This window comes from Schistocerca gregaria, chromosome X (genome assembly GCF_023897955.1).
Source record: "Schistocerca gregaria isolate iqSchGreg1 chromosome X, iqSchGreg1.2, whole genome shotgun sequence".
Classification (NCBI taxonomy): Eukaryota; Metazoa; Arthropoda; class Insecta; order Orthoptera; family Acrididae; genus Schistocerca; species Schistocerca gregaria.
This window is the reverse complement of record NC_064931.1, coordinates 735,733,743-735,753,550: the sequence shown is the minus strand read 5'-3', so window position 1 is coordinate 735,753,550 and position 19,808 is coordinate 735,733,743.

Here is a 19,808-nt window from a genome sequence, read left to right as displayed (position 1 = left end):
ACCGAAAGCAGCGTGGCTCGTAAAGTACAGACTTGCCTTATCTGTGTGTTCATTCACCTCAGGCAATCTTTTCCCTGTTGAAATACACGTTTCTGGTCCAGTCCAAAATGGGAGCAGGTAAACATGATAACTAAAAAAGATCCTTAATGGCCATTAAGGCACGAGATATTTTCCGTCTTATTTCACGAGACTTTTCTTACATGATGTTTCAGACAGAACATTAAACTTTCGAAGATATAAAGCAGCCGTCTGAGCATCCGACAACTGAATGCCACTATTTACAACGACAGTCTCTAAATTATCAAATTAATATCCTGAGAAAAATGACTTTATGGACAAGATTTCTCATTATCTTCATTCTGCTGTGCACAGCTGCTACCTAAAAGGTAAATGCTTATGCTTTATACGTCGCGAAAAGTTTTACTGTTAAAATTCCGAGAGCGCACGTTACGACATAAGTTGGGCAGCATATTAATTTCTCCCACACATATCTTTTGAAATGGCCGCAAAGCGGAAAACACAGCAAATATAGCTCGTAAAGAGTCTTAGCGCCAATCATTCTTCCGTCTGTCTCAGCTATCCTAAAGTTGCTTATGGAGTGTAGACATAGGGGTAGATGTAGGTTCACATGCTGAAAATATCTTTGATTCTGGTCAGACTTCTACTTACTACTTCTGTTCTAGAGTTCTCGTCTTCGAGCTAATTCACGGAAGTACTCGTACAGGGTGGGTATTCATTTTGTATCGTCTCAAATGACCTGTCTTCTCATATCTTTACAGATACCAGTCATTTTGGCTTTCGTCAACCCTTACTGTTGTCATGTGACTAAAAGGCTTCGATGACGATAATTTACGCCCTAGTACACTTGTAGAGGGCACGGAAATGACTTATCTCAATTTGTTAGCCTTAATTAGTACTATTGCTATCATTGTCACCTTCATACCGTGATTTTGAAGAGAAGGTGCTGCCCGTGATATTTCCTTGGCGGTAGGAGTGGTACGGCTTGCACTCAGCCTCGTAACGCCAACTGAGGTGTTAGCTGAGTGAGAAGTAACGGCTCCGGGATGTGGTAAGCGGATAACGGTCGGAAATGCGATGTGCCGCATGCCACTCCACGCTGCACCTGAATGACACCACTGGCGGTTCGTCGGCTCGTGACAGCCCACCATAGCCGGAGGAAAGAAATGGAAAATAGCCGAAATTTAGATTAACATTTTATTACCGTGATTTATTTCTTTTGAAGTTTTCTGGATACGTAACGAATAACATTTTAAGTAACTATCCTGCGCACAGAAGGACGAAACCAAACGATTTGACACTGACAGAATTACATAAGGCCGTCGACTTAAAGTAAAGTAGACCCACTACAGAGAACTTCCTGTTGTTGTTGTTGTCGTCTTCAGTCCTGAGACTGGTTTGATGCAGCTCTCCATGCCACTCTATCCTGTGCAAGCTTCTTCATCTCCCAGTACTTACTGCACCCTACATACTTCTGAATCTGCTTAGTGTATTCATCTCTTGGTATCCATCTACGATTTTTACCCTCCACAGGCTACAACTCTGTCTCAGTCCCTTCCAAACCGCTCCTTCCCTTTCATGCGCCTCAACTCTTATAACTGCCATCTGGTTTCTGTACAAACTTCCTAACTTCCTAAAAAACCAAATACATGCAGCTCGCCAAATGCAGCACCATCTCAAACAGGCTGTGTGCAATATTGAAACGAAACCGGAAAGAAAGTATTAATGTTTCAGTCAAAAAGGGAATTAATAAGAAAAAGGTAATGAGGTATCGAAAATAAAACTCCGGATTGTCCACTGAGTAGGCACACGCATCAAAATTCAAAAAGTGGAGAAAATAGATAGCACAAAACTTCAAAACGACTCCCTTATTTTCAAGAAACTAGATGAAACTGACAGTAAAGTAGTAAAGTCTGCACCGAAATTTCCAGGAAAATAGCACAAGTTGGTAAGGTACTTCTAAGAAGAGCTCGGAATCACAGATAGTGCAGCGCAGATTGCGATGAAGCCCTGTCAAACGTATACTGGCACTGAAAAATGATACAGTAATGAAACCCAGAAACATTATTAAAACTTCACAAAAAGAAGAACAAACGGAAACAAGCAGCCAAAATATTAAGAAATGTCAGAATAACATTCGACCTGAAATAATTAAAATCTACTGATGAATCCTTTCAGAAGAGCAGTAGACTTCTACAAATCACTAAACAAACGTTAGAGAAATGTCGGTCTCCAAGTTTACCCTCCACAAAAGGAGATGGAGTACTAGCACTGAATAACACAGTTAATTATGAACTGCCAACCGAATGCTTTGAGAAACAGCGCAATACTGAACACCTATTGAGTTTCCTACAATCGGAAAAAAACAAGAAATAATAAAAGAGCTTAAAGCTCAAGGTGTAGACGTCATAGTAGCAGAAACGTGGAAAATATCAGGTTGAAAACTAGGGAAGATCGTACGCAGCGTAATTCTAAAGATTCGAGATAGGGAAGAAATAACGGAAAATTGGAAATGCACCGCACTACAAGAAGGAGGTAAAACAGAGGCCTATAATTTAATATGCATCTCATTTCTTCAGATAACTTACGAAACAGTTTCTGGTGAAATACTAAAGAGGCTGGAAAAAGCAACGTGATGAACATAAAGGAGTACGTTAAGAAAGTACCGGCTACAGAAGATCGTGTGTGGAATAAATATTCAGTTAAAATTGAATAACAAGTCACTGCTGGATGTCATTACCTTACTGCATTAAGAAAAAAAATTACGATTCAATCGGCAGACCAAATCTGTTGTCTCCACTACAGGAAATTACTCCAGTGTCTACTAAATACATCGCTTAGTTTGACTTAACAACGTCACACAACTAAATCAAAAGTTAAATTCCACAACGAAATTTCGGATTCAATTGAAATTAGAACAGGAGCTCAACAAGGGAATAGATTCTCTCCTTTACTGTGTAACTACTCTTGGAAAAAAATGAATAGAGAATGGGGAAGTTCACTACAGAAAGCAGGAAACCAACACACACAAATCTATGTAAACATGCCAATAGCTGTCATCACCCTTCACAGACCATAGGTGTCCTTAAAATATTAGTGCGTAGGGCGCACTGCATATCCAATGAAGATAATTTGCAAGAAGAGATCACATACCTAAAGAGCATTTTTAAAGCGAATGGATTTTCTCCGCAACAAATTCTCAGAGTATTCAATGCAAAATCTAGAATGCAGGTGTGTGATGGGGAAGAAGATAGTAATTCCTTCAGATCAAGTGTGTTTTGGCCCTATGTGGGTGCTCTATCCTTGAAGATGGGCCGCGGAGTATGGATGTAGATGTAGATTCTTGAGAAACACTGTGTTAAGGTGATCTTCCGGCCACCCACGAAGATTGCAGCTTTACTCGGCTCTGTAAAGGACGATTTAATGCTTGTAAAGCAGGTGTGTATCAGATTCCTTGTGGAAATTGTGAGAAGTGATACATATATCAAACAACACGCACCATTCATGAGAGATGTGTGGAGCATCGAAGATACACGCACTTTTCACAGCCAGACAAGTCAGCTGTGGCCGAAGACTGTATTTATACAGGGCATTCCACGAATTACAGTGATGTGAAGATTTCAGCATCCACCTCTTCCTTTTGGGAATCTGTCTTCAAGGAAGCGATAGAGATTAGATTAGCTAACAATTTAATAAATAGTTTAATAAATATAGATAATGGTTTTAATTTGGACAAGGCGTGGAGTCCGGCTCTTGGGGTAATTAAACTGCAGAGAAGTCGTCATGGTATCACCGCCGCGAACATACATCAACAAGCGAATCGAATGTCTGTACGCCTTCGCCACAGGCGGCGCGTGTGTAAGCGTATTTCTTTGCCGCTGGCTAGCATCTGTCACCCGCATGCGCAGCACTTCCGCAGTGGAGCATATAAGACCGCGCTTGACAACTTGTTTTGTACCCAGGCCACACCACCCGCTCCTTCCGTCTCCATGATTTCTACCTAACCATTTATGGCCATCCTATCCACCTCACTTCTACCCTCAAATACCTTGACCTCACCGTCGATCGCCACCTGCCTTGGACTCCCCATCTACCGACCAACCAACACAAAGCCCATAACAGACTCCGCCTCCTGTAACCCCTGTCCGGCCGGACATGCGGACTGCATCCTTCCACCATCCTTCACACCTACCTCATCCTACCCACCATTCGTTGCGACGGAATCTTCTCACATATTTCCAATCACCAACTTTCTGCTCCGAATGCGAAAATATTTTGTTGACACCGACCTACATAGGGAGGAACGATCACCGCGATAAAATAAGTGAAATCAGAGCTCGTACGGAAAGATATAGGTGTCCATTCTATACGAGATCGGAATAATAGAGAATTGTGAAGGTAGTTCGATGAACCCTCTGCTAGACAGTTAAATGTGATTTGCAGAGTATCCATGTAGAAGTAGGTGTAGAAATCCTTGATCCGCTCCATCCTTTGTTATGACAGCATTGGTTGGATTTCTGCCCCTCCCGGGTTCTATAACGCACTCTAAATCTTCGAGCACCATGCACTCCGCGTCACGTTCCGCATCCGCCTTCCGTCCCCTACGCACATCCTATACAACCTCATCCCCTTCCCTCAACTTCTCCTTCTCCTTGAACACATTCGCACCCAGTATATTGCCCGCCGACTCGATTCTCCCACTCGCTGGTGTCATCCTTCCTCTTCACCCCGAGCCCACGTGTCATACCAGTATTCAGACACGTACACATAGGAGGTACATAGTGACATAATTTACAGGCTGAGTGTTCCACATCTTCCTGAGCAGCACGTGGGGACACAGTCAGTTAATTGTGTTTTGGGTTCCCACTGCATTCTAATTACCAAGAACGTTAGATTAGCAACGTAGGGAGCTACGTCGGGATGCTGGCACTGTTGACGAACTCGAGCAGGATTTTATACGTTGCTACATCGGTGGATCCTAACAGGATTTGGACATTAATTGGGAACAGATAACGAAGAGCCCGAAGACTAATCGTCAGAACATTGATGGAAAAAAATTTGCAACACCAAAAATAATTCATGTAGAGTAATGAAATTTCGAGGATATTGTGTAGGTAAAATATTTAAGTGATTAACATTGTTGAAGATCACAGGTTAGCGTAAGTGCGAGATAAGTCATTATAAATGTGAAATGTTGCTACATTAAGATGCGTTTTAAACGCGGAAGGTTGAAAACACGCATGAAAACGCGCATGCATTGTGTTGCACAGGTGCCGGATGTCAGTTTGTGGGATGGATTTCCACGTCTGATGCACTTGGTTGGTCAGTACTGGGCCCTTTAATGCTGTTTGTAGATGACGCAGGAGTTGTTGTCTGATGACGTCCCATATGTGCTCGAACGGAGGCAGATCTTGTGATCGAGGAGCCAAGGTAACATGTCGACGCTCTGTAGAGCAGTTACTACAGCGGTATGTGGGCGAGCGCTATTCTGTTGCAAAACACCTCTGGAACACTGTTCATGAATGGCAGCACAGCACGTCGAATTACCAAATTGTCTTACAACCACGAGAGGGCTCCTACTGTCAAACGAAACCATATTCCGAGACCATTGTGTCTACCATGCAGACAGGTTGGTTGCAGGCCAGCAACTGGCCTCCTTCTAAACAACACACGACCATCACTGGCACCGAGGCAGAACCACCATTTATCAGAAAACACAACAGACCTCCACCCTGTCCACCAATGAGCCCTCTCTTGACACCACTGATGTCGCAAATGGCGGTGGTTTGGGGTCAGTGGAATACACGCTATAGGGCATCTGGCACGAAGCTGTCCTTGAGGTAACCGATTTATAACAGTTCGCTGTGTCAATGCGATGCCATTATTTTGTCTGCTGTGGTCGTCCGTGAGAAGAGCAGTGCTCCCAAAATCGCCAACAGTTCTGCTGTCGTAAAAGTGGCGTGAAGATCCAGCTTGTATGGAGGCCTTGTCGTTTGCTTCGGGATACCCGGCAGGCATTACCAAACGACGTCCATAGACTTGGACACATCTGCACACACCACGCACGCATTGTGATAGTAGGACAGGAGTTTCATTACAGTTGTGTTAGTTTAAACTTTTGAAACGTTAAACTGGTCCTGACAATAATCGGCAGAGTCGATGTTTTGTATGGCCAGTTACAGTGCGGCAGAAGAGGACTTTTCCATACCTGGTACCTTAATTCCTGCATAGTAACATATTCAGGCGCGACGGGTGGAAATACTTTATTTATACAAAATCTTTCGCACTCACAGTAGCATGTTAATTCCCCGATCGAATCGTTAAGGGGCACTTATTCGACGGAATAGAGCCGCAGGCCCAATCTGTTGCAGAGTAATATACGTCGCAAGTTTAACTATGGTTCATTCCCTTCAAACAGTAATGTGTTGGCTGGGGTTGACATGAAAGCCAGAATAACTATAAGTAAGGCATAGTGGTGATTAGTGTCGAGTCTTTGAGAGTGTTGCATGATGCTGATCCGTACCACATGTGCCCGTAATCAAAGCGTGTCCTTAGCAGGGACCGGTATAAAGTCACCGCTGTCCGCTGATCAGTGCTCTGATGAGATTGCAGGCTTTTCAGGTCTGGTGATCATGTGTCGGCCATCAGGAGCCCATCTTACTTTGTCATTGATAATCATCCCAAGATATAGCGTTGTTTCAAAAACTGAAAAAGAATGTTATCACACTTACATTGATTGGTGAAGTGAAATCCTATGATGAGTAATGATCATGTGAGTGGACTTCCTGTCAGAGATTTCGAAGCCACTTTCTGTACACCAGTTATGTGGACGAGTGTGCATTTTCAAATAACAGGACTGAAGACTACAGTCTTCGGAACACATGAATACGTGGTCCGCGTATTGTAATATTGGACGTTACTGGCAAAGAGATCATGAAGGTCTCCAGTACAGAGACTAAGTAATAAGGGGCCAAGACTGATACCTGTGGGAGTCCTCTGCTAATTCCTCAGGGTCCCATTATAGTTCCGTGACGCAAAATGATTCTTTTCCTGTTGCTCACGACGTTTACAATGTTACGCGCAAGTGATTTTGATATCTGAAGTTTCTCCAGCTTTTTTTTCTTGCTTTTTTTTCGGAGACTGACAAGGGGACGTTGTTGGGTTTAATCAAGTCTATGAACGCAGTTTTCATTTAGACTCATCAGCCAAAACCGTTACGTTGGATGCTGCCTGGTGACGCTGCGGGCAAGTTACATAGTAACAAATGTATGTAAGCGAAGCAGAGACTGACGGGGGTCACCCAAGAGAAGATATAGGCCGAAAATGGGGAAATCAGCTGACATAAGCGACTACGGAAAAGGGTAGATTATTATCATGCAGAGCCTGTGAGCGAATATCTAGAAAACGGCGAAGCTGAGGGCTACTGTTGTGAGCAATAGAAGGACAGTAAAACTACTGCTAGGGATCAAAATAATTGAACGTGAGCAACTCCTCACAGAACATGGGTTCGGAGGCTTAACTACTCTGTAAAGCTGGATAGATGGTGATCCATAGTATCTATGCCGACAGAGCACAATGCTGCTGCACTCAGAAGTGTTTAGGAGAGCACCGTTCATCGTACAACGTTGAACAGGACCTCCGCAGCAGACCACTCCCATGCTGACCCAACGACATCGTCAATTACGATTGCACTGTGCTCGCGACCATTGGGATTCGACCATCATCAGTGGAAACGTGTCGGCTCTCTGGGTAAAATCACACTATTGCTATTCTCGGTCGATGTTTAATTACTCTAACGCCGTCACCGAGGTGAATGGCGTCTCAATACGTGCATCGCACCACAGACGCAGGCTGGTAGGAGCAATATTATGCTATGGGAGACATTCTCCTGCGCTTGCATGGGACCTATGGTAGTAATCGAGGACACACTGAAAGCTGCGAACCACCTGCATCCCTTCATGCTTCATGTCTTCCACGACGACGATGTCACTTTTCAGAAATGTAGCTGTCCGTGTCTCGGAGCCAGAACACGGCTACAGCTGTTTGAAAAGCATTATAGAGAACTCATGTTGATGTCACGGCCATCAAATTCGCCTGATGTAAATCGTATGGAAGTTATCTGTGAAGTATTGAGACTTCACGGCTTCACTGCAAGAGATGCAAAGAACCCATAGCCTCTTTCAGGATATCTGTTTCGATGATCAGTACCAGATTTTCTTCCATTATTGTTTCGTATAGCCGCAAGTTGATTTTGTGTTTCCGGCTGATTGTGCGTTTGACAGTCTCTCTAGGTTGTGCGTTTATTACGAGATTATTAGAGATAAAGTTAGTGAAATGCTCATAGAAATTGACTCCCGAAATTTTTGGTATGTCTGAGCACCACCTAAATAATTTAACAATTCAGAGGCTTCCTTTATCGGGATACAGATTATCTGGCTGTTTTTGAAGAGTTCCTTGCGGGCTGGGGGAGTGGCTATGTACGTAAAAAACTGTATTCCATTTGAGTACATAGACGTATCATGGCACTGCACTGAACATAGACTTGAATGTTGTGCAGGGGCAGTTGAATTTAGTGACACTGATCTTCTAGTTGTTGTTGTTTATAGGTCCCCTAACTCTAACTTCGGAGCATTTCTGCTCAAGTTAGAGAGGGCTCTTTATTCACTCAGTAGGAAGTACCAGAAATTAGTGATATGTGACGAAGTTAATATAAATTTTGTGTACCATGGTGCAAGAAAAAGGATGTTGTAAGATATCCTAAATTCGTATGATCAGATGCAGATTGTGTTTTTTCCAACTAGGGTGCAGGGGAACAATAGGACAGTCACAGACAATACTTTTATTCATTCTTCATTACTAGATAGGTATTTGTTAGCCTTTCAGACCATGATGCACAAATTTTAACACTAAAACGCTTTTGTACTCAAACAAATGTCACATGTATTTACAAGCTATGTAGGAAAGTGAATCCAACAGCAATAGAGAGTTTTATAAACCTTGTCAAGGAACAAGAGTAGCAGTATGTTTATAGTGCCGATAACCTCGATGATAAATATAATCCATTCCTAGAGACATTTCTCATGTTGTTTGAGAGTTGAGAGCGTTCTAAACTGGGTAATAGCCCGGGTGGCTAACTAGTGGGATAAGGATATCATGTAGAACATACCGGGAATTATATCAGAATGTTAGAAGTACTCACAGTCAAGCTGCATTACTAACAGTATTGTAAGGTGCCAATAAATGTTACTAGGAAGGGAAAGAGTATGTGGTATGCAAATAGAATAGCAAATTCACAGGATAAAATTAAAACCATATGGTCAGTTGCAAAGGAAGTGTCTGGTCAGCAGCACAAGGTCGACGATATAAAGTCAATTCTTAGTAAAAATATTTCTGTTACTGATAAATCAGATATATATACAGCATTTAACAATCATTTTTTTAGCATTGCTGGTGAATTAAATAAAAATTTAGTTTCTACAGGGAATCATACAACTTTCTTGGCAAATGCCTTTTCGAGATTGATGTCTGAAATAGTCATCTGTAATACAAACAAGGGGGAGATTGATGCAATAATTAAATCAATGAAGACTAAGGACTCTCATGGTTGTGATGGAGTGCCTAGTAGAATATTAAAGCGCTGTGGTTCACGTATTAGCCCTGTATTTAGCCATATTTGTATTTTTTTCTTTAGGAATGGTCAGTTTCCTGAACGATTAAACTACTCAGCAATAAAGCCGCTTTATAAAAATGGAGAAATGGATAATGTATACAATGTTATACCTATTTGTATGCCACCAGTGTTTGCTAATGTTATTGAAAAGGCTGTGTATCTAAGGATAATTGATCATTTTATATCACACGATTTGCTATCAAATGTACAGTTCGGCTTTAGAAGTCGTTTGACAACTGTAAACGCTATATTCTCTTTTCTCTATGAGGCACTGGATGGGTTAAACAAACGGTTTCGACCGCTAGGCATATTTTTGGGTTTAACTAAGGCGTTTGATTGTGTTGATCACAAAATATTGCTCCGGAAGTTGGACCACTACGGAATACGGGGAGTAGCTCACAACTGGTTCACCTCTTACTTTAACAAGATGCAGCAAAACGTTATTGTTCACAATGTTGGGAATCGCTGTGACGTGGGGTCTGAGTGCAGTTCGGTGAAGTGGGGGGTGCCCTAGGGATCAGTGTTTGGGCCACTGCTGTTCCTTTTTTATATAAATGATATTCCGTCTAGTATTATGCATAACTCTAAAATATTTGTGTTTGCTGGTGATAGTAGCTTGGTGGTATAGGATGTTATGTGCAACATTGGCTCGGCTTCAAATAGTGCAGTTCATGACCTAAGTTCATAGCTTGTAAAAAATAAATCAACACTAAATCAGAATATGACTCAGTTCTTACAGTTTCTAACACAGATTTCAACAAAGCCGGGTGTTTTAATTTCACAGAACGGGCATATGATTAGTGAAGCTGAACAGTTCAGATTTCTAGGTGTTCAGATCGATAGTGAATTGTCGTGGAAAGCCCACATTCAGGATGTTTCATTTCTTGTTAATAATATTAGCTTATTCCCAAGAATAAGCCGCTTTCACTCAGTTAATACTCGGCAGAAATCCAACTAGCATTTGGATAGGACTCCCTTAACTATTATGCAGAAAGGTGTGTAGTATACTGCTGCATTCATTTTCAATAAGCTACCACCCAAATCCAAAAAGCTTAGCAGTAATCCACGAACTTTCAAATCGAAACTGAAGAATTTCCTTACGGGCCACTCCTTAAATTCTGACGAAGAGTTCCTTCAAAATGTAAGCTGATCCTTGTTGTACAGTTGACTGCGTTTACTTAAACTTATGGGCTGGCTTTTTCGTGTTCATAAACATTTTATTTTTATCTTTTATTACTTTTATGTTGTAATGTCATGTACTGACACGTTCTATGACCTTGTTGATTCGCTCCTCAGTTTGGTCCTATGGAACTTGAGGTGTAAATAAATAGATATGGCGATTTGAATTGGCAAGTGATCCGAACCTCATGTACCCGGTGTCATACGATACTGCAGTACCTGTGTTTTTAAGAAGCACGGTGCAGTGTTCCTTTGGACATACTTGCATGTTCTTAATAACAAAGGCACTGCAATATCGTTTTTATCCGCCGATACTGGGCAGCGATTCCGAGAATTACATGATGTGTATGAGTGCTGGGTGTGATGCAAATGGAAGTTGGAGTCTGCCCGTCATTCGTGCACGGATAGCCAAACCGGCTACGGCGATCACTCTCTTAACGATTGACATCCGTGTTCGAGTCCTTTTCCGGCACAAATTTTCATGGTCGGCATTGTATTATAGAGCTGATGGGAGTCTGTAGCCGGAACTTCATTTAGTCTGACTATCCTTGTGGTTGACCCATCATTTAGTACTATAAAGTTTCAAGAATCTAGTGCAACCATTAGTGTTTTCTCTAGTGCTATAAGGTTTTCCCAATCTAGTGAATCCACTAATATTTCTCCTATCGCGTTAACATTGATGTAGCCCCACGATATTGGGTGGCCGTTAAAGTCATCTAGTAGCACATGGTGTTCCCCGATGGAGTCGATTATTGTTGTTAACTGTTCGGGAAGTTTGTCGTTAGATGCTTTGCACGCTGAGACCAAATTCAGAAGGAGATCCTTGAACAAGCAGGTGGATATCATCTGCCGTGTATCATGCTGATTACTAGAATTAAGAACAGAAAAGAGGATATCGTGTTTCACCAACAACGCTCCACCTCCGTAGCGATCATCTCTATTTTCTCTAATGACGGAATAAAACCGGAGCACGAACGGTTAGTTTGGTTTGAACCTTGTTTCAGTGATGACGCAAACGTCTACGTTATGTTCGAGCAGAAAATATCGAAGGCTGTCTTTGTTTGCCTAGAACGATGTAGCGTTCCACTGGATGATTTTATTGGCTATTATGGTGTATAAAGAGTGAGAAAAACATATTTTAAGTTGACATTCGAATCGAATCTGTTTGAAATACTATTGCAGGCCCAATTGAAGCCTGCTGGTGTGATTCATTACAGCCATAATTACGCTTAAAATTTTGTTAATGATGTAGTCCCCAACGTCACACAGATGCTTGAGTCTGTGATATTCTGGTAGGTAGGATTTGGGACCCACTGAAGCAAGAGGGAAGCAGATTTCAGGTTGGTACAATCGGTCGCAGGAAACCATGGTTTGGTGGGTGCCTCTATCACCCATAGCATTTACGCGTTGCTGATGGTGTAGTTGGACGTGATATACGAGGGCTGTCCAGACAGTAAGTTCCAATCGGTCATGAAATGAACACCACAGTGAAAACCCGATGAGGCTTTGCCCAGATGTGTTGGGTAGTGTCTCTAGTATGACCGTCGATCGCATCAAGACGCTCTTTTCAGTTGTGAGCGCGCTGTGAACCAGTAAAGTTGCCTAGAACAACGATGTCTCCCGCCGCTGAGAGGCTTCGCCTTAATGAATGCAGCCCACCTAACACAACTGCCCCACACTTAGTTATTCATTGCAGTTCTCAGCCGCACTCTGCAGGGGCAGTGAAGATGCTCCTGCAGCCTTTTCGATGAGAAGTGTTCGATCACCCACAATACAGTCATAATTGGCTGGTCCTGAGTATCATTTCTGTTCACATGAAACGCTGCATACGAAGACAACACCTGGTAGCAGGCTACGCGCTATAGACCAGCATAGAGAATTATCGGAAAGCACAACATTCTTTGACGATGGTGTTGGAAATTTGGTATAACGCTCCGACAAATGTCTAAGTCTGAGCGGCGACAATGTAAAGAAGAATCTGGAAAGTGTAGCTAACTCTTGCAAATGAAATGTTTCTGATTTTTGCTGTGGTTTTCATTTGGCGACCGATCGGAACTTACTTTCTGGACAACCCTCGTGAGAGGAGCGAGCAGCGCTATCGGCGGTGAATCCACTGGAGCCACCGTTCCTGACTTCTGAGGCATTGTCGTCATGGCATCGGTTTGTTGTTCCAACTCGTAGGAGGCGGTGCTGAATTTTGAATTTAGCAGCTGACTTTTTGAGACAGGCGGGAATTCCCTAGCCTGTCTCATAATGTTCTGGGGAGACGTAATTGCTTTGGCATAAGGCCTGTTCTAGAACACAGCTGTTGCTTCTCGCAAGGTAATTTTAATGAAATAGATAATTTTGTTAATTTCTTTAAATGTGAGGTACATTAGGCATTTCGAGGTAGGGAATTGTGATCATCGGTACAATGAATAATTGTTGGTTGATTAGTCCTCCATCAGGCGTGACTTCTGCATGGGCCTGCATAGTATGAACATCTTGTGTTACTTCTTTGCTGTTTTCTGCCATGTCCAAATCGCAAACAATTGTACTACTGTAAGAGGGAGGGCACGTAAAAATCCTCTGGACAGCGGACTCCACTAATATAAACAAATAGTAGGAGCTGGTGTGATCTAAATTTCATAACGCAGACTGGTGACTTCTCTGTTACCCTTTCCAAACTCATGTTCGCAATTTTAGTATATCACCTGATGACAATAAATTAGTAGCAGCACGTAGATGCAGTTAGCAAATCATCCTCCGTAAGGGAGCTTCCAACATTACTGTGCCTTCGTTAGTAGTGAAGAGCTTCGTAGTATAGACCTCCAAATTTATTTTTCTACGTAAGTGCACTAGAAGTCACTCCTGACACAGACTCAATTTTCACGTGGTTTTTCGCTGCCACCGAAAAATGGATAACGTGCGCGAAATAAGACTCACATTCCTTTCTAATAAGTCTGCGTAATGCTATAGGGTGGTGCCTGTCCTTACATTCAACAGACAAGATACGAGATCCTTTGCTGGGAGTCGGGTATAAGTTAGCAGTGTGAGAGACATGTTTTTGGGTGATGGTTGCTTCTTGGGTGGCATTGACACTTAACAAGTTCTCCATTTTGCCCCGCTGGTCGTCGTATCCTTCCTTCTCTGTGCGGTCCCATTGACGCTTCTACGAGGACCGCAGGTCCGTCGTTGTACACAATGTCATCAAAAGTATCCGGACACCTGGCTGAAGATGAATTACAAGTTCGTGGCGCCCTCCATCGGTATGCTGCAATTCAATATGTTGTTACCCTACCCTTAGCCTTGATGACAGCTTCCACTCTAACATGCATGCGATCAATCAGGTGCTGGAAGGTTTCTTGGGTAATGGCAGCCCATTCTTCACAGAGAGCTACACTGAGGAGAGGTATCGATGTCGGTCGGGGAGGTCTGGCACGAAGTAGGCATTCAAAAACATCCCAAAGGTGTTCTATAGGATTCAGATCAGTACTCTGAGCAGGCCTGTCAATTACAGGGATGTATTGTCGTGTAACCACTCCGCTACAGGCCGTGAATTACGAACAAGTGCTCGATCTTGTTGAAAGATGCAGTCACCATCCCCGAATCGCTCTTCAACAGTGGGAAGCAACGTGCTTACAACATCAATGTAGGCCTGTGCTGTGATAGTGCCACGCAAAACAACATGGGGTGTAGGCTCTCTCCATGAAAAACACGACCACATCATAATACCACCGCCTCCGAATTCTTCTGTTGTGGCTACACACACTGGCATATGATGTTCACCGGGCATTCGCCATACCCACATCCTACCACATTGCGTACCGTGATTCGTCACGCCACACAACGTTTTTCCACTGCTTAACCGTCCAATGTCTACGCTACTTACACCAAGCGAGGCGTCGTTTGGCATTTACCGGGATGATGTGTGGCTTACGAGCAGCCGCTCGACCATGAAATCCAAGTTTTCTCATCTCTTGTCTAACTGTCATAGTACTTGCAGTGGATCCTGATGCTGTTTGGAATTCCAGTGTGATAGTCTGGATAGATGTCTGCCTATTACACGTTACGACCCTCTTCAACTGTCGTTGGTCTCTGTCAGTCAACAGACGAGGTCGGCCTGTACGTTTTTGTGCGGTACGTGTCCCTTCACGCTTCCACTTCACTATCACATCGGCAACAGTGGACCTAGGGATGTTCAGGAATGTGTAAATCTCACGTACAGACTTACGACACATGTGCACCCGTCACCTGACCACGTTCGAAATCCGTGAGTTTCGTGGAGTGCCGCATTCTTCTCACTCACGATGTCTAATGACTATTGAGGCCGCTGGTATGGAGTACCTGGCAGTAGGTGGCCACACAATGCACGTAATATAAAAAATCGTATGTTTTTGGGGGTGTCCGGATACTTTTGGTGACATAGTGTAAGCGCATCGACAGATGGGGCGTGTTAGTGTGTGTATGCGTTGTTGGACGGGATGAATGTGTCCCTAATCAGTTGAACAATGGGAGCGAGAAGTACATCAGCATCCATTCTGGGACTCAGCGTCTGGTTCTGCGAAGTTTGTGCTGCGGTAGAGCTGCAGTCGCCACCGTCTATGGCGGTGATCGCAGCGTAGCAAAGGTTTTACCGATTTGGCAGAGGCTATGTAAGTTTGTGTAATACCGGATCGAATTAGTACTGTTTGCACTGTGCGAACACTATCCAAGTAACGACTGTTCATATAGTCGGAGCGCGCCGATGTTGCCACTTCCGTTTCTTGTGGAAAACGTACTCCCAGCTCCCAATATGAAATAAATTATTTAGTTTCATACTACTTACACAGGCAATTAATAGAAACCAATATTTATGACAAAAGCAGAACAGATCTCGATGATTTTCCTGTACTAATTGTATATTGAGGTAATGATATTTATTTATGGAAATACAACATTTCAGTTTTTGTATTTAGTAGTACAGGTAATACGAGACCCTACAGATAAGTCGAGAGAGCTAATGCGCTTCTTCCTGGACTCGGGTAGGCGCTACGGCCGCTGATGAAGTCTGCACGGCGGATTGGCGACGAGGGCCTATGTGCTGGATGGCATCCCACAAAGTGAATACTGGGGTGGTCCCGACGTCACGCCTCAGTTATTCGACTCACAGACATTTGTAACACGTCAGCAGTAATTCATGATTTACACTTGATGCAGACAGCTGGGGTACACTGATTCCATCCCGACGGGTATGGGGTGGCGGCAGGAAGGGCATCAAGCCACTCCATCAAATTAACCATGGCGAATCCTATTGTAGCCTTGCAGACACTGCAAAAACTGCGGGACAAAGGCCACAACGAAAGAAAGAAGAAGTACAGGTAATATGACACAGAAGCTGCTTTGAAACCTGCTCCAAAAATAGCAGTGTAAAAATCCTAATACAACATTGGTGTTATCAATATACAGAGGATTGACCTGAAACTTGCAATTCAGAATTGCGACAAAATTTTAATATTTCATGTTTCAACAGCAACTGAATCCAGAAACTTTGACAAGAAACAAAATACATTCCGGGTATTATGTCACCTAAACTTTCTGATGAAATATAAATTTTAAACAGGTAGTTACTTTCAACAAATTAGCAAATTATCAAGTTATGTTTTTCGTTGAACCACGTTTCTTTAATGTCCTGTAATGACTAAGTTGACTTTAGTGGTCTCATTTGTGGTCATTATCAAAATATATTGAGTGCTATTCATATACCAGCCGCTATGGCAGAGCGGTTCTAGGCGCTTCAGTCCGGAACCGCGCTGCTGCTACGGTCGCAGGTTCGAATCCTACCTCGGGCATGGATTCGTGTGACGCCCTTAGGTTAGTTAGGTTTAAGCAGTTCTAAGTCTAGGTGAATGATGACCTCAGATGTTAAGTCCCATAGTGCTTACAGCCATTTGAACCATATTTCAACTATTTATTTTTAAATTGCTTTTCAATCCACAACTTTTGAAAATTTTTGTACTGCAGGCATGGTCGTGATTGCGGCTTGGTAAAACCATTCTTTTCTTCGCTATCGGTGAGAATATCAGTCGAATATTATAATATCATACAATTCTAGATATCAACAAAAGTGTTCTAGGGTTCGTTATAACAATTATGAATTTTACATGGTGCCAACTGAGCGCTGAAAATGTTAATAAACTACCCCATTGACAGTAACAAGTAATGCATTGTTTGATACCAGATTGGATTCCTTATTAAAATGACTGTTATGCTCCCTCAAATGTTATACAGTATATTTCGCTGTCATTCTCATGAAGCTGCTATGGGAACCAGACCAACAGCTACTAATGCAGGTACAGTTCTTCCTAGGTTTTAAACGCAGTTTTTGTGTAACTTCCGCCCGTAAGTCTGGAACTAGTCTCTCAAAAAGTAAAGCTATAAAGGGCAAATAGGATTTCTTTACTTCTTGCCGATCGGTACCGGACGTACTCCCATAGACCTTGTCGTGATCACATGATGTTTCAGATGGCGCACGCAGTGTCTTCCAAGTGGCAAAAGAACAGTTGTATGCATTGTTGCTGGTGGAACAAAAGTCTGAACAACTACTCTCAGCTATAATTCTACGAGCCCGGTAAGCCAAATCCTGTCTTGTTGTGTAAGTGACCTTGGTGAAATATTCCACTATTGTCAGGGCCGTGTTTTGTGTATTGGTCACTAGAGTTTTCCACAGTACAGAAATAGGTGGGCATCTGTCACCACTACCGACGAATTCTGTCTACTCTGAAACCATTCACTATCATTAGAGCCTCACAATCCGACATTCTTTGTAATTTTTTATAGATGACCAGCTCTTGATCATACACAGAGACGTCAACCGCTAACTTTACTTCCGGTTTTCCTAATGATTTTGTCATCTCATTCCGTGTTTCAGCCGTGAACTACTTTTGGTATCTTTTCTCATTTTTGCAGTACATACAAACAACTTGCGGGTAAATTCGTCATGTTGGCAAGTTAGTGACTATTTCTACGGGTTCAATGAATGAAAAACAATCACTTGAAAGTAAGGTAGTACAATGTTAGGTAGTACAACAACATCTATATGGTTCCTATTTTATGGTTTCCAGCTTTTATGTCTAGCTAATCGCCTTCACATTGGCGAAAGAGCTCCAGTATCACCGACTGATTTAATATACAGGGTGATCAAAAAGTCAATATAAATTTGAAAACTTAATAAACCGCGGAATAATATAGATAGAGAGGTAAAAATTGACACACATGCTTGGAATGACATGGGGTTTTATTAGAACAAAAAAAAAAAACAAAGTTCACAAAATGTCCGACGGATGGCGTTGGACATCAAAACTGCTACCTTGACGGGTGAGAGGTACGCTGATATGTTACAGAATCGCATCATCCCCAGTGTGGCTGATAAACACCTGATGGAACGTACGATGTTTACCCAGGATGGCGCTCCACCCCATATAGCTAGACGCGTGAAAGATCTCTTGAGCTCCTCCGTTTGGTGGTGCTCGTGGGCTCAGCCGCCACTTTCGTCATGCTTGGCCTCCCAGGTCCCCAGACTTCAGTCCGTGCGATTATTGGCTTTGGGGTTACTTGAAGTAGCAAGTGTATCGTGATCGACCGACATCTCTACGGATGCTGAAAGACAACTTCTGACGCCAGTGCCTCCCCATAACTCTGGACATGCTTTACAGTGCTGTCCACAGCATTATTCCTCGACTACAGTTATTGTTGAGGAATGATGGTGGACATATTGAGCATTTCCTGTAAAGAACACCATTTTTGCTTTGTCTTACTTTGTTATGCTAATTATAGCTATTCTGATCAGATAAAGCACCATCTGTCAGACATTTTTTGAATATTTGTATTTTTTGGGTTCTGATAAAACCCCATGTCACTCCAACCATGTGTGTCAATTTGTACCTCTCTATCTACATTATTCCGTGATTTATTCAGTTTTCAAATTTATACTCACTTTTTGATCACCCGGTATATAACCAGGTATTCGTAACTTATAGACACTAATCAACAGTTTTACTCAAACACAGACAACAGCCTAGCCGTACCACGATTGTACTGGCATAAAGTCCTAACGCGATGGCGGACCCTTCCTGGGCATTACAGAAGGTGAATGTCTGCTGTCTTCTAAAAATGCCCTGGCAGCGCAGGAAGCGTGGGAGTGAGTGCGGGCCCTTCCGCGCAGCATTACAGCTTAACGCGACACGTGTTTGTTTAAGTACCCAGGAGGCGAGCTCTTGTAGCAGACGCACCAGCGGAGCCAGTCTGCAGAAGAGCTCGTGAGCTCCGCAGTGGGGGGCAGTCTTAATGATGGACGTGCTCCACTCCACCTGCAGCGCTCTGCAGTACGCTAAACATGCTACGTTTAATTTACGGTGCTATCCGGTTCGGACGTCAGTAACGGAGCCCCCATAGCCAAAAGAGATTCGGAGGCCCAACATTTGAAGGAGGGCTGCCATCCGTGGGCTATTGTGATCTCATATGACCGACTAGGTTTAATAGTGTCCAGTTTAGTACCACAAAGAAGGGAGACAGATCTGTACAGTAACAAAAAGTGGGATGGGGAAGACGGGAGGTAACAGCGTATTAGATTTCGTGCAGACTTCAGTATTCAACACAAGGAACTGATCGTAACGCGTTGTACTGGGCGCGTGGCGAGGATGTACCTTGAGAACTTCTAAGGGAGAAAAGCAGCGCCGCTACTCATATTCTGTGGTCACCAACTTGTTAACGATGGGACACATCGTCGACAATGGTTGACTGTAACAGCGATTACCCAAACCACAGTGCAACAAATCGCACACCAAATTGCATCTTGAACTACAGCAACCGCTGAGCAGCCTCGGAATCCAGAATCACCTTCTCGCTTAGGAGTATGAAAGTTACCGCTTCTCACCTCCATCACATGTTACGGAGCGCAGGTATTAACCTTGACGTAGGGACA